The 12,464-nt window shown below is 48.9% G+C and overlaps 1 long non-coding RNA gene across 2 annotated transcripts; it reads right to left on the bottom strand.

Annotated features, from left to right (window-relative positions):
- Nucleotides 1-3,081: 3,081 nt before the first annotated feature.
- On the bottom strand, nt 3,082-8,193 carry LOC145504654 (uncharacterized). 2 transcript variants are annotated; one of them, XR_014052374.1, is made up of 5 exons: nt 7,820-8,193; nt 7,601-7,663; nt 4,330-4,458; nt 3,747-3,834; nt 3,082-3,133 (listed from the first exon to the last, which is right to left on the bottom strand). It is a non-coding gene; the product is annotated as an uncharacterized LOC145504654 (long non-coding RNA). The 2 variants fall into 2 exon arrangements; XR_014052373.1 differs by lacking the exons at nt 3,082-3,133; nt 3,747-3,834 and having other exon boundaries at nt 4,287-4,458.
- Nucleotides 8,194-12,464: the final 4,271 nt, after the last annotated feature.

Raw genomic sequence — 12,464 nt, 5'->3', positions numbered from 1 at the left:
GAAGGGTCTCCTACTTGTCAGGAAAAAGGAAACAAGGTCCAGAGAGTGAGTAGGGCATCTTGAATGATCAGGTGAGAACCCAAGCAGAGGCCATGCTGGAATTCACCCCTGGACTGGGATCCCTCTGAGCCAGGGACTTGTAGGTCAGAATCTGATGAAAATGTGACTCACTACTTGGAGAGTCATTCATCTTTCTCAGTTTCTATTTATAGCTGAAAAAAAAAAGTACCCACTTGCCTCACAATTGTGATTTGAAGATAAATTAGTTTGTAAAACAAAGTCCGAAGATATAAACAACTCAGCCCTAAGTCCCATCAATGAATTATTTATGGGAACACCCAGAAGGAACTCATCAATAGGAAATACAAAAGTGCAAACGGCAGGATCCTGGCCCTCATGTAGGGTGGGTTACATTCCAGATGAGATGCAAAAACAACACAGAAACCACCCTCCCCTCCCCAGAAAATCTGACCATAGGTAAGTGTGATCTAGCCCCTTGCTCCTCAAAGTATGGTCTTTGGCCCAGCAGCTTGGGTCATCTGGGGGTCTACCAGAAATGCAGACTCTTAGGCCCCGCCCCAGACCTACTGCATCTGCATTTTAACAAGATCCCTAGGTGACCTGCATGCACATTAAATACAAAGTTCTTTCTAGCAGTCTGGATGGGAGGGGAATTTGGAGGAGAATGGATACATGTATATGTATAACTGAGTCCCTTTGCTATCCACCTGAAACTATCACAGCATTGTTAATCGCCTCTACTTCAATTAAAAAAAAAAGTTATTTCCAGTGATCTGGAGGGAAGGGTCGTGGAGGGGGCTGTCTAGCGTGAACTTCTCAACTTGAGGTCACTCAAGTCTAGCTCCCTCCAGTCATTCCTTCCTTCACACACTCCTTCCTCCGCTTCTGGGCCTTTTCATATGCTGCTCCCCAGGGGGAGCAAGGCCAGGTTTAGAGAAGGTCCTTAAAGCTGACAGCACGAAGAAACTGCAGGCAGGAGAGAAGGGAAGAAGCTAAGGACCTAGTGAAGGGGAAGCATGAAGGTAGGGCTGGGGTAGGAAGAGGGTGCTGTTGGCAGGACCACAGTTGGTGGAGAGGTGGGCAACATAAAAGTTAAGGAAATCGGGACTACTGAACTAAAAACATGGTCCTTGGTGAATTTTGAGAGATTCAGGCAGAAGATGGAACAGAAAATTTGATTATAAAGAGAGTGGAGAGGCTGTGGAGGCTCCAGCTGTAGCTTCCTCCCCAAGAAATTTGACATAAAAGGCGAAAGAGAACCAGGATGATTGCTAGAGAGGATGCTGGGTCAATTGAAAGGGTGCGCGTGTGTCTTAAGACAGAGCCAGTGGGCACTGAAACAGCTATACTGAAGTGAATGGGTTTTGAATACGTAAGCTACTAAGTAAGGGTCTCTTATCAGAAGGAATAAACACTTTCTTTTCCTTCTGTCAAATAAAAGGAGACTGGAAAAGCTCATAAATCACTCCAGGGACCTTGTTAATATCAGCCGCCTGCATTCTCTTCCTTACTCTCAGCCCATGAAGACTCGTGCAGCTCCAGCCCCAACATACCAGTTGGCAAGGTAACGAAGGGCGAGAGGATCCCGGAGGATAAAGGATCACTCCGTGAAACTCTAGCACTGCCAGCTGCTAATCGAAAGGTATATATTTCTGATGTTTTGTCCTCTTTGTATATGAGGAGTTTAAAACATCAGAATACATGTATGTGCTCTGAGGAAAGCAGGAGTGGATGTTTTTGTCAGCAGAAAACACACACGTAGTCTGCTCTCATTTGGAAAGCTAGTTATGAATGAGCATGGGCTCCTGGGTAAGAACTTTGCTTTTCCTTCCCTCCCAAGAATGTCTGACCTCATCTGTCATTCTCAGTGTTATAGAGGATTAGTCTGAGACCAAGAACAGGTTGAGACATGCCCAACAATGAGGTTCCGGATGCTGAGAAGAGGGAGGGAAGTTGAGCAGTTTTAGGTGTCTTAAAGCAACTGATGAAAGGTTTAAGGAGATGGGAGATGAGAGAGGGGTGGACAGCTGTTGAACGCAGGAGTGACAGATGTCTGTGATGATTTCAAGAGACACAAGATGAAAATAAGAGTCAGAAAACAGGAAGAATGTGAGAAGGAGGAAAAGGTAATGAACTGAGAGCAGCAGTGTATTTGATCAAACATAGCCCTGTCCAGACGGAGAGCTGCATTATGCCCCAGCAAAGTCCTCTGGAACACTGGGAAAATGGAAAAAAATGAACAGCTTTACTGGGGGGAGGGGGTGCATTTTTTGCCAAAGCTGGAGGAGAGATTTACTAGAGCAACCTTATTCCTGGATCTTCATTACAAGTTTTGACAGGTCAAGGTGAGACCCTAGCTTGCTAAGCTTTCCACACTTACATCATTGAGAGACAAAAATCAATGCAGAGCTCAGAATTCCTCCAGTGGGTCTGCTTTCTGTCCTCATTAGATGAAGCTATTTCTAAAAACAAACAGATCGTCTCCTCTCAGGGAAGCCCTGGTGGAGAAGCGGTAAGGAATCTGTCTGTAATGCCGGAGACGCAAAGTTCCATCCGTGGGTCAAGAAGAGCCCCTAGAGAAGGAAATGGCAACCCATTCCAGTATTCTTGCCGGGAGAATCCAATGGACAGAGGAGCCTGGTGGGCTGCAGTCCATGGGGTCGCAAAGAGTCAGACACGACTTAGGGACTAAACAACAGCATCTCCTCCCACAGGTTGCAGTCTGCTTCCTCTATTCTAGTTCTTTCTCCAGCACCAAGGGTGCAGACCTTGACCTCACCTTGCCTCACCTCCCCCTTTTGCCAACACATCCAAACATCTAGCTCAAGCTTCTAGCACTTCCTCCCCATGAAGTTCATTTTCCATCCCCTTTACGGTCCCCACTGTTGCCTTCTTCATTCTTCCAGCCCTTACTACTTCATTCCCTTCTCCCCTTTCCCTCAACCTCCCTGCCCCCAGCACTGAATAACTAATGGATTACTCAGCTTACCATCGAGTTTTTGTGATATTATCAGCCTCTGAGTCAAAAGCCTTTAATGACTTCCCATACTCTCCGTGAACTCCTCTGCAGGCATGCAGCCTTTTATGTTTATTGTCTACTCGGTGCTGGGCTCTAGATACAAAGATGAGCAAGGAACTTGATGTTTAGGGGAGAGGGGGATGAAAAACTCACTGGAATTCAGGCTTCTTACTGTGGTGACAAGGGGACATTGATGAGAGGTGCTTACTGGAGCATCAGGGAGGGGTTCTTGGGAAGAAGAGGTTATTTCTGTACTGAGTTCCTAAAGCCTGGGAGTGAATGAAGAGGAAAGCCTGGAGGTAGGGTGAGGCAGGGCTGGTTGGAGCAGTTCAATAACTCAGGTGAGAAATGACAGGACTAGTAGCTGCAGCGGCACTTCTCCTAAACACCCATGGTACGTTGTCTTGACTGTTATTTAGGTACATGTTTTTTGGTTTTTTTTAACTTCCTGAAATTCTTTCCTTCTCCCTTCCCCATCAGATTGTAAATTCTTTGAAGATAAGTGCAGGCCCTTAATCTCATCTGTGTAGAGGCCTTTCAGTGTCAGGATCTGAATTGATGGGGACTTCCCCAGTGGCTCACGGCAGGGGTGGGGTGGGGCGGGGAATCTGCCTTCAATGCATTAGACACAGGAGATGCAGGTTCAGTCCCTAGGTCAGGAAGATCCCCTGAAGGAGGGCATGACAGCTCACTCCAGTATTCTTGCCTGGAGAATCCCATGGACAGAGGAGCCTGATCGGATACAGTCCATGGGGTCTCAAAGGCTCCAACGTGACTGAGCATGCACACGCGAACTAGAAAAAATGAAAAAAAAGAATGGGGACCTAGCAACAGTAGTCAGTGGGGGAGCTCACAGCCAAACAGAAAAAGGAATGTCAGGTTTCTTTTGCTCAGACCCCATTCTTTCTGCAGCCCAGCTGGGTTCCCACTCTGATTTCTGCAAAGAAAATTCTGAGTCACCTCTTTCTTGCTAAATTCTCTCCCCCCAAAGGCTCTGAAGGCTGTAGGGTTACTGGAGTAGGGAGAGGGTGGCAGCACCTTCTGATTCTTTCCTGTTTCCCAGGATAGACAAAGAGCAGCGAGGCTGGCAATGGCCAAGGCAACAAGGTAGTAGCCAGAACAGAACCTTCTGCCTCTCAGCCCTGGGGCCATGGACTATAACGTGGAAAGTAGGCAGAAGGTGGTGAAATTAGCCTTGAGAAGCAGAGAGGTGAGGGGGCTGGAGGGAAGGCAGTCATCCTTTCAGACAGTGAAGAGAATCAAATCCTTTCAGCCACTTCTCCCGTTACCAGTCTATCTTGTAGGTAATTGCTTGTTTACTTCCATCCAGTTCTCAGAGGCTGTTGGACTCTTGCTGCTCTGGGAGTTGTGGGTTTACCGATCCCCCTTCTCCCCTCAACTTCTCCGCTGTACTGAACCTGCTGGGAAAGAACAAAGACCAGAGTTGAAGTTCTAATGAGGTCTCCAGTGAGGCAGAGGTGATAGTCTTCATTTGGTCCCAGACAAAGAGATGCTGAAATCCCAGAACCAGCCCCTAAATTGGCTGTTGGCCTGTGTGCGGACTGAGTGCCCTGGGGAGGTGGGCCAACCTCCGGTACTCTGCTTCTGGGAGAGTGCAAGTAGCCCTTCTGGGATCATTTCTTCCCCAACCTACAGTCTTGCCCCCCAGAGAAGGCATTTGAGTGCCACAATTTAATAAATCCGTGAAAGGCAGAGTGGATTCAAGATGTGACAAACACAAACACGCAACTTGTATTCATAGAGAAAACAGTAGAAAGTGAATCCTCAATCTAACTGCTAGGAACTTGGGCTAATGCTCCCAAAACAGAACACATAGATGTTAGTCCCTTCATTAACTAAGGGCCTTTTCTGCATTTCTATTGTGAGGGATGATCCTCTATGAGTTTAAGACTTTGTTCCTCTGGAAGCTAGCCATTCTATGTGAACATTGACACATGCTGGTAAAAGTCGTAGGTATGCAATTCATGTCTTCTCCTAATTAAAGCACATTTTCTTTTATTTACAAAATGGCTGAGGCTGTAATAAACTAACCCTTAGGAGACCCCCAGCTCAAAGGATCAAACAAACCTAATTTACTATAGAATGTCAATGTGAACCTAACTGCAGAGTTTACTGTTGCATCTCCTTAAGGATATTAGGTCCCTTAAGGACTGCGTTGATTTCTGTTTGGTTCTCCCCTTTGGCCAGGGCTCTGGGGAGGCAGTCAAGAGTCCTTGGGTAGGAGGAAGAGGAACAGCATCTCCAATGGCATGTGGAGCATCTCTGCCTCTTTCTTCCCTCCACTGTACTCAGCTCTCAGCAGACTGTAGCTCCCGGAGAAGCCATGTTTTCCCAGGATTCCTCTGCCTGGAATGCTTTCCTCACAAACCTGCTGGGCCAATTATTCTTGCAGACAGTTCTCCTAGCTGTAATGGTTTGTTCATGTGTTTCTCTTTCTGACCAGAATGCCCTTCCCATCTCTAAATCACAGTCACCTTTCCAGTCCCAACATCCAAATCAGAATCAAGCACATGGGAAGTACTTAGCATTAGTTGACTAGCTATCGTCTGGGGAGACTTAAGTTTTGGTTTGGCCCATTCACAGTCTGTGTGACTTTCAGCACAGTCACTTAATCATTCTGAGTTTTAGCTCTTTCATTTAAAAATAAATCCTGCCAATTCCAACTCACACAGTGAAGAATTAAAAATGAGACAACTGTGGAAGCGCTGAACAAAACGCCAGGTGGTAGAGGTGGTAGGAAGGGTGCTCGGCTCCAAGCAAGACATATTTGTCTTAGTCTGCTCAGGCTGCTGTAACAAAATGTCGCAGACTGGGTGGCTTACACAACAGAAATTTATTTTCTCATAGTTTTGGAGGATGGAAGTCTGAGATTAGTGTGCCAGCATGGCTGGGTTCTAGTGAGGGCTCTCTTCCTGGCTTGCAGATGGTTGCCTTCTCATTGTATACACACCTGTGATAGTAATGGGGCGATCTCTTCTCCCTCTTCTTATAAGGCCACAATCCTTGTGCACTCACTTAATTTTAATTACCTCTTAAAGACCCTATCTCCAGATGCAGTCACATTGAGAGTTAGGGTGTCAACAAATGAAAGGAAGAGCTGGGAACACAATTCAGTTCGTAGTAATATTAGAGATTCAAGAGCACACAGAGCTCCCTTCAGTCCTGCCCCTAGGCACCCCAGCTTGCAGATTTGGCATCTCTCTGAGTCCACAGACCCTCTCGTCTTGTTCTCTCTGGACAGCAGATTGTCTTTCTGGTCCTGTGTCAACATTTATTCTTTTTATAACTCCTGTCTCTTATTAGGGCTGCTCTTCTGGGCTTGGGTTTTGGTGTCTACATTGGGGTTGTGTGGTGGTTGAAGCTATCTTATAGGCTAAGAAGTAAAAAGGAAATCATCTGGTATTTTGATGCCAATCTGAGCCAAGGACACAGGAAGAGTGGCCCTGGAAAAACAACTGAATTTCTTCCCCCATTCAGAGGTGCCTGGAAAAGAGTTTGTCTGTGTCTTACTAGTATATCTGGGGAAATAACCATTAAAGTCTTGGGAAAGCATTTTGCAGCTACGGTATATGAATTATGACTTGTATATTAATTTATAGGTGTCCCAGTAACCAAAGCACTTGTGTGGCATATCCTATAGCTTATGAAGTATACTTCATACATTATCTCATCTTCACAACAATCATTTCTCAGATGAGGAAATTTACACCTAAATGGCTCAGCAAGTCTCATGCCTAGGTCCTTTGACTTACATCCCCAAACTCTTTCCACCATACTAAAGTAACCCCATTAGACCACTTCAAAGAAAACACAGGGCTCTTAGAACTAGCGAAGCTAACTCAACATGCTCTTCCACTCTGATCATGGAGAGCTGGAAACTTATTTGCCCTGTATGAATCCTTTCTTCTGCTTTGGAATTTTATGGAATTTGAAGCAGCAAATATATATGGAATGTGGTAACATTCTTAAGAGGAAAGGACTTTACAAATGCAGAGTATTAATTATTGCATTAGGTTCCTTTGATATGGGACCAAATTTCAAGGGACCTTGAATACTTTAAGTATATACCCGTGGGATGCCCTGCCCACCCAGGACAACTGAATGAGGTAAGCACTACCTGGTTTTAATTATATCCCTTCACTAAACGTTCATTTTGCTCAGACTCTTTTACATGCCATGGTCTCTACCCTGCAGGAGTTCGCCTTCCAAGAACTGAGGGGTAGGCTACGCCCCTGAAGAGGGATGGCGGAAGGAAAACTCTTTGGTCTGCCCCTTTCTCTCCCCTGGGTTGGAAAGATCCCTTGGAGAAGGGAAAAGCTACCCACTCCAGTATCCTGGCCTGTAGAATTCCATGGATACAGTCCATGGGGTCGCAAAGAGTCGGACACGACAGAGAGACTTTCACTTTCTCACTCTACTCTACTCCATTTGGTCGGTCAGTCTCAATTCTGAGCCAATCACCTGGAAGCTGAGACACTTGAGGATCCGCAATACTTTGTGCACACTACATCAACAAACAAAAGTTGGAGGGTGACGCACCGTGGAAATCTTCCTCTGGGAAGGGCGGGTGGGGGCGTCGATCCCATCCAGGAGCTAGAGGGACTTTTCACAAGGTGCAATGCACTTGAGGAGGGCTCCCTGGAACGGAAGACCCCGGCGCCCGACGGCGATTCCCCCTCCAGCCCAGACCCCTCGGCCCGTTTTTCCGGGCGGTCGGGCAGGAGAGAGAGCTTTATTTTCCCAGCCCACCCCTTTCACCTGGCCGCGCAAGCCGGGGACCCTCGGCCAAAGCCTCCACCCGTCGCCGGAGGAAGGGCGGGGAGGTTCGGGAGGCTTTCGAGGGACTGGAGGTCAGGCGGGGCCGGGGGAGGCTCCGAGGAGACAACATGGCCCGCGTAGTACTCCCGCAGCCTCGGCTGCCGCGGAGCTTCCTCCCTGCTCCCGCCTTTCCGGGCCGGCCGGCAGCAGGGAAGGAAGGCTTCCTGCGCCGGCTCCTGTGGCGCCTGCGGCCGGGCCTTTCGGGAGACCAGCCCAAGAGTTGGTCTGGCCCCCGCCCGCTGCGCAGCAGGCGGGAGGGCGGGACCCAGCTGGGCGGTGTTCGCCTTTTCGCGGCCCCAGCAACCGCCCGCCGCGGCCACAGTTGCCAAGGTTACGGGGGCGGGGCGCGCCCAGGTGGGAGGGAGGCTGCTTTGGCGCGGACCGGGGGACCTGAGCTGCGGGCGGGGCGGGCCCGGCCTGGGGCGTGGGGCGGGCGGCGGGGGCGGGAGTCGCTGCCTGGTCGCTATGGGAACGGCGCAGCTATTTCCAACCCCCGGGTGGTGCCAGTGGCGCGGTGCCAGGGTGCGAGGGTATGGCAGGACAGCCGCAATCTGCTGCGGCCTGGGACTTGACAATGCGCCCCTTTTGTAGTGCGGGGCCCGCGGGCAAGAGGCCCGGGTAACGGGAGGGCCGCCCCCCGCGCGTCGCGCCTCCTCCCAGGCGCTTCCCGGCGTGGAGCCCCGCGGCCCCGGGCGCTCCCGGCTGCACGTGCGGCCCCCGCCGCCGCCCTCGCCTAACAAAGCGGGGCCCTCCCGGGCGCGTTTCCTTCGTGCGCCCCTTCACTCGACGGACCCTTTGATTTCTTTCCACTCTCCTCTTCATCTCTGACTCGTTCCACCTCTCACAGCCGCCTCCTGGAGCGCCTTGTCTTTTGTGCTCTCCACCTCAAGTTTGGCCCTCACCCCAGAGCTTGGCCTTAAAAAACGACTCCATTTGACCTTGCCTCTCCCCCACGCTGTCATCCTTTGCTGGTTTAACGCTTTTGTTTCGAGGGCGACTGCTCTGTCCTACCTTTTCTGGTAGCCGCTGGCTCCCCTACCTAACACAAGCTACTTTCTATTCTCAGCCTTTTGAAGACTTCCCCAAACCCTCTTGACACCTCTGCCTCTTTCCTTGGTTCCTTTCCACCTTTGTCTCTCAGACGACCGTGGACAGCAGAAGGGAGACTGCAAATGGCTACCTAGATCGAGCTCCCTTTTGTTTTTCGCTGCTGTTGTTCAGTCACTCAGTCCTGTCCGACTCTTTGTGACCCCATGGACTGCAGCATGCCAGGCTTCCCTGTCCTTCGCCATCTCCCGGAGCTTGCTCAACTCACGTCCATTGAGTCGGTGATGCCATCCAACCATCTCGTCCTCTGTCCTCCATCCCCTTTCCCAGCATCAGGGTCTTTTCCAATGAGTCGACTCTTCGCATCAGGTGGCCAAAGTATTGGAACTTGAGCTTCAGCATCACTCTTTCCAATGAATATTCAAGGACTGATTTCCTTTAGGATTGACTGGTTTGATCTCCTTGCAGTCCAAGGGACTCTCAAGAGTCTTCTCCAGCACCACAGTTCGAAGGCATCAATTCTCCCACCCTCAGCCTTTTTTATTGTCCAGCTTTCGCTGACACCATCCTTTTTCTGACCCTGAAATCTCATTGTTTGGGTAGTGCGGGTGACACTCTGGTGGGCTTTTGGGAATTCTGCTGCCATCACCATTACCCGTCTCTTTGATCATAAGCTTAGGAAAAGGAAACTTCTGACAACTGCCCGAAGACCCATGAAAAGCAACTGGAGGAGTAAACGTCTCTGCTTGCTCGCTCTTTGCTTCAGGTCAGGCGGCATCTGCCTCTTCCCACCTCTAGACTCTCTCACCCAGGTCCATGCCCCGCCCCCCCTCAACAACACGTTGTTCATCCTTTGGCACCATGGATAGGACAGGAAAGGGCAGGTCCTCCTCCCCAGGAAGGAAGGTGGGGCAGAGTAGCTTGTGCAGGAAGGGAAGGAAAAAGGAGGGAAGGAAGGAAGTGGCCAACAGAAGAAGGTGGAATCTGGTAGGAGGGCTTTGCATTGTTTTAACTCTTCATTTTTAGCTCTCCAAAGTCAAGCCCAAGGTCATCCCAGAACCCCCGGGGCGGGGGGTGGGGGCGGGGCGTTGCCTGCCTGAACCTGAAGGGGATTGTCAGAAGCTTTCAGGGACTTATTAAAGGGAGATGGGCAGAGTGCAATGTATGCTGCAGATTCTAAAAACTTACATTTTTTGTGTATCCATTTCCTTTTGTTTTCTGTTCAACAAAGTCAGCTTTTTTAAAAAAAAAAAACAACTTTTTTTTCCCCCTATAAAAAGCCCCAGGATAGAACTATACCTCAGCTAAGAAAAAAATTATCTAATATTTTTATGAGGACTTTTGTGAATCTACTCTTATAGTCTGTAATACTTCACATTTAATGGGGTTTATAGTTTATAAAGTTCTATCACTTAATTCTACCTAATCCCAGTCTTTATTATTACCCCTACCTGGTCCCTTTCACCCATTAACTTTAAAACTCAACCTTTCAGGGAATAAATATTCATCCGTATTGCTCTCTAGTATTCCCTCCACTCTTTTTCTGGCCAAGGCCCAAATTGCAGCCCCCAGGAACACAGACAAGAAAGTGCTTTGGTCCATTTTTGGCCTGTGGTCCAGTACCTGAGGTATTAAGTTATAAATTTAAAGAGGTTTGTCATGTGACTATTATTTGCATAGTGTAACTTTGCATCTTTGTACACTTAATATCCATATGCCTGGCAGCATCTTGTTCTTTGAAAGCCTCAGAGTGAAAACAATTGATTTGTGTTTTGGAAGAGCTTTCCTGAAATCTAATCTAAACTTACCCTGCTGTTTGTCTTCCCATCTTCTGGATTCGATACCAGTATCCTGAACACTGAGCAGAGGGCAGAAGGAGTAGGGTTTTGTTTTTCTCAGTCTGGGAAAGCTCACCCCTGCTTTCTCTGTAGGCATACCCTCCTGAGAGGAAAGTGTCATCAATAACATTTTTCCATGGCCTGGGACGGGGCTGAGGGTCAGGAACAGAGCCCAGCAACCCTAGAATCCTTTTGTGTATCTTTTGGTGTTAAGTTGCTGTCTCCTGATGGAGGCCTGGCTGTGTAGAGTTGGGAAAAGTATGGGCAGAACCACAGGGCTTGACTTCCTTTCCTTCTGTCTTACTTACACAGTGCTTGCTCTAGAGAGAATTTTCTACCTCCTTCAATTAGCAAACCAATCTGCAAGCCAGTCTGCCCTGGGCACTGCCTCCGGGAATTTACACTCTTGCAGAAAACACAAACTCTGCAAACAGTTCCTGTGTGAAGGGGTGTGGGTTGAAGCAGTGGGGAGAGGAAATTCATGGCAAATAGTAGAAAGGATTTTCTCATAACTGGAGATCTCAACTGTGACAGAGGCTGGGCTGCCTTAGGTAATCATGGTCATGGAGATGGTCATCTAAACTAGATAGCCACCTGTCAGAAACACTGCAGTGTGTATTCCTGTGCTGGGTGGGAGGTGAATTTGATGACCTGATGACCCCTATAAGTTCCTTCTAACTCCGAGAGTCTGATAGTTTCAAATATATTGATGATCCTAGGCAGTATTCAATGAATGATTCAAAATTTATAAGAATTCCATTCATCAATTATTTATTGAGTGTGTGCTCTGTGCTGCTGCTCTGCTAGATGCTGTGGGGGGACTCAGAGATGTGAATGGTGGGGTCTAAGACCTTTGCAAAGGCCACCGACAGAGCAAACTGAAGCAGAAAGGGTTCCAGGCCAGAGTGAGAAGTCTTGTCTCCCATTACTTTTCAATCAAAGTCCAGAGGTCAGCCTCCTCTTACACCGTTGCCTCGTGAATTGTTTCTTCCTGAGATGCTGGATTGAAAGATTTCCAGGGCTTTCGATCTCGAGGCGAGGGGCAGGAAAAAGAACCCATATTAATCCAGAGAGAAGTGCTGAGGGAGTGAGGCCATGTCTGGAAGGCTGAAAGCTGGGTGAAATTAGACAACACCCCCTCCCCCCAAATCAGGATATGCTGGGATGGGGACAGGCATGAGAACTGGGAGGAAAATGAGGTGGAAATGAATGGGCCCCTGTAGGAGGAGGTAATGAGGTGAATCAGAAAAATCTGTCACTGAGATCCAAGAAGAGACTGGGGAGTTTCATCTCTCTCAGTCTTTTTAAAAGATGAGACGTGTCAGTGAGAGGGCCTGGATTTATGAAGACAGATCTGTTTTGTTGGCTCCTACCGGGAGCCTGGGGAGTGAGCAGGTGGGGGCTCGCTATGGTTGCTGAGAAAGACGATGATATCCCAGCTCTTGGGCAGCCTGGAATCAGCTCTGGTCCCATTTTTCTTTTCCCATCTTTGGCAAGAGGAGTCCTGCTAAGACCTGAGAACTCTTTCCCTGGCCGGTGCTCAGTGCCCTGCTCCCCTCCCCATTGGCAGCCTCCCCAGGAAGAGTCCAGGCACCTCTAGGCCAGGGAGAGTGGTGGGGTAGGGTGGAGTGGGGGGGAGCGGTAGAGGGGAATCACTGTAGGATGGTGAGTGTCTGGGGAAAGGGAGGAGTCCCTCACAA

Source organism: Giraffa tippelskirchi, chromosome 5, assembly GCF_054371585.1.
Source record: "Giraffa tippelskirchi isolate mGirTip1 chromosome 5, T2T-mGirTip1v1.2.pri, whole genome shotgun sequence".
Classification (NCBI taxonomy): domain Eukaryota; kingdom Metazoa; phylum Chordata; class Mammalia; order Artiodactyla; family Giraffidae; genus Giraffa; species Giraffa tippelskirchi.
Note: the sequence above shows the minus strand (reverse complement) of the source record. Positions and strands in the feature narration are given on the sequence as shown.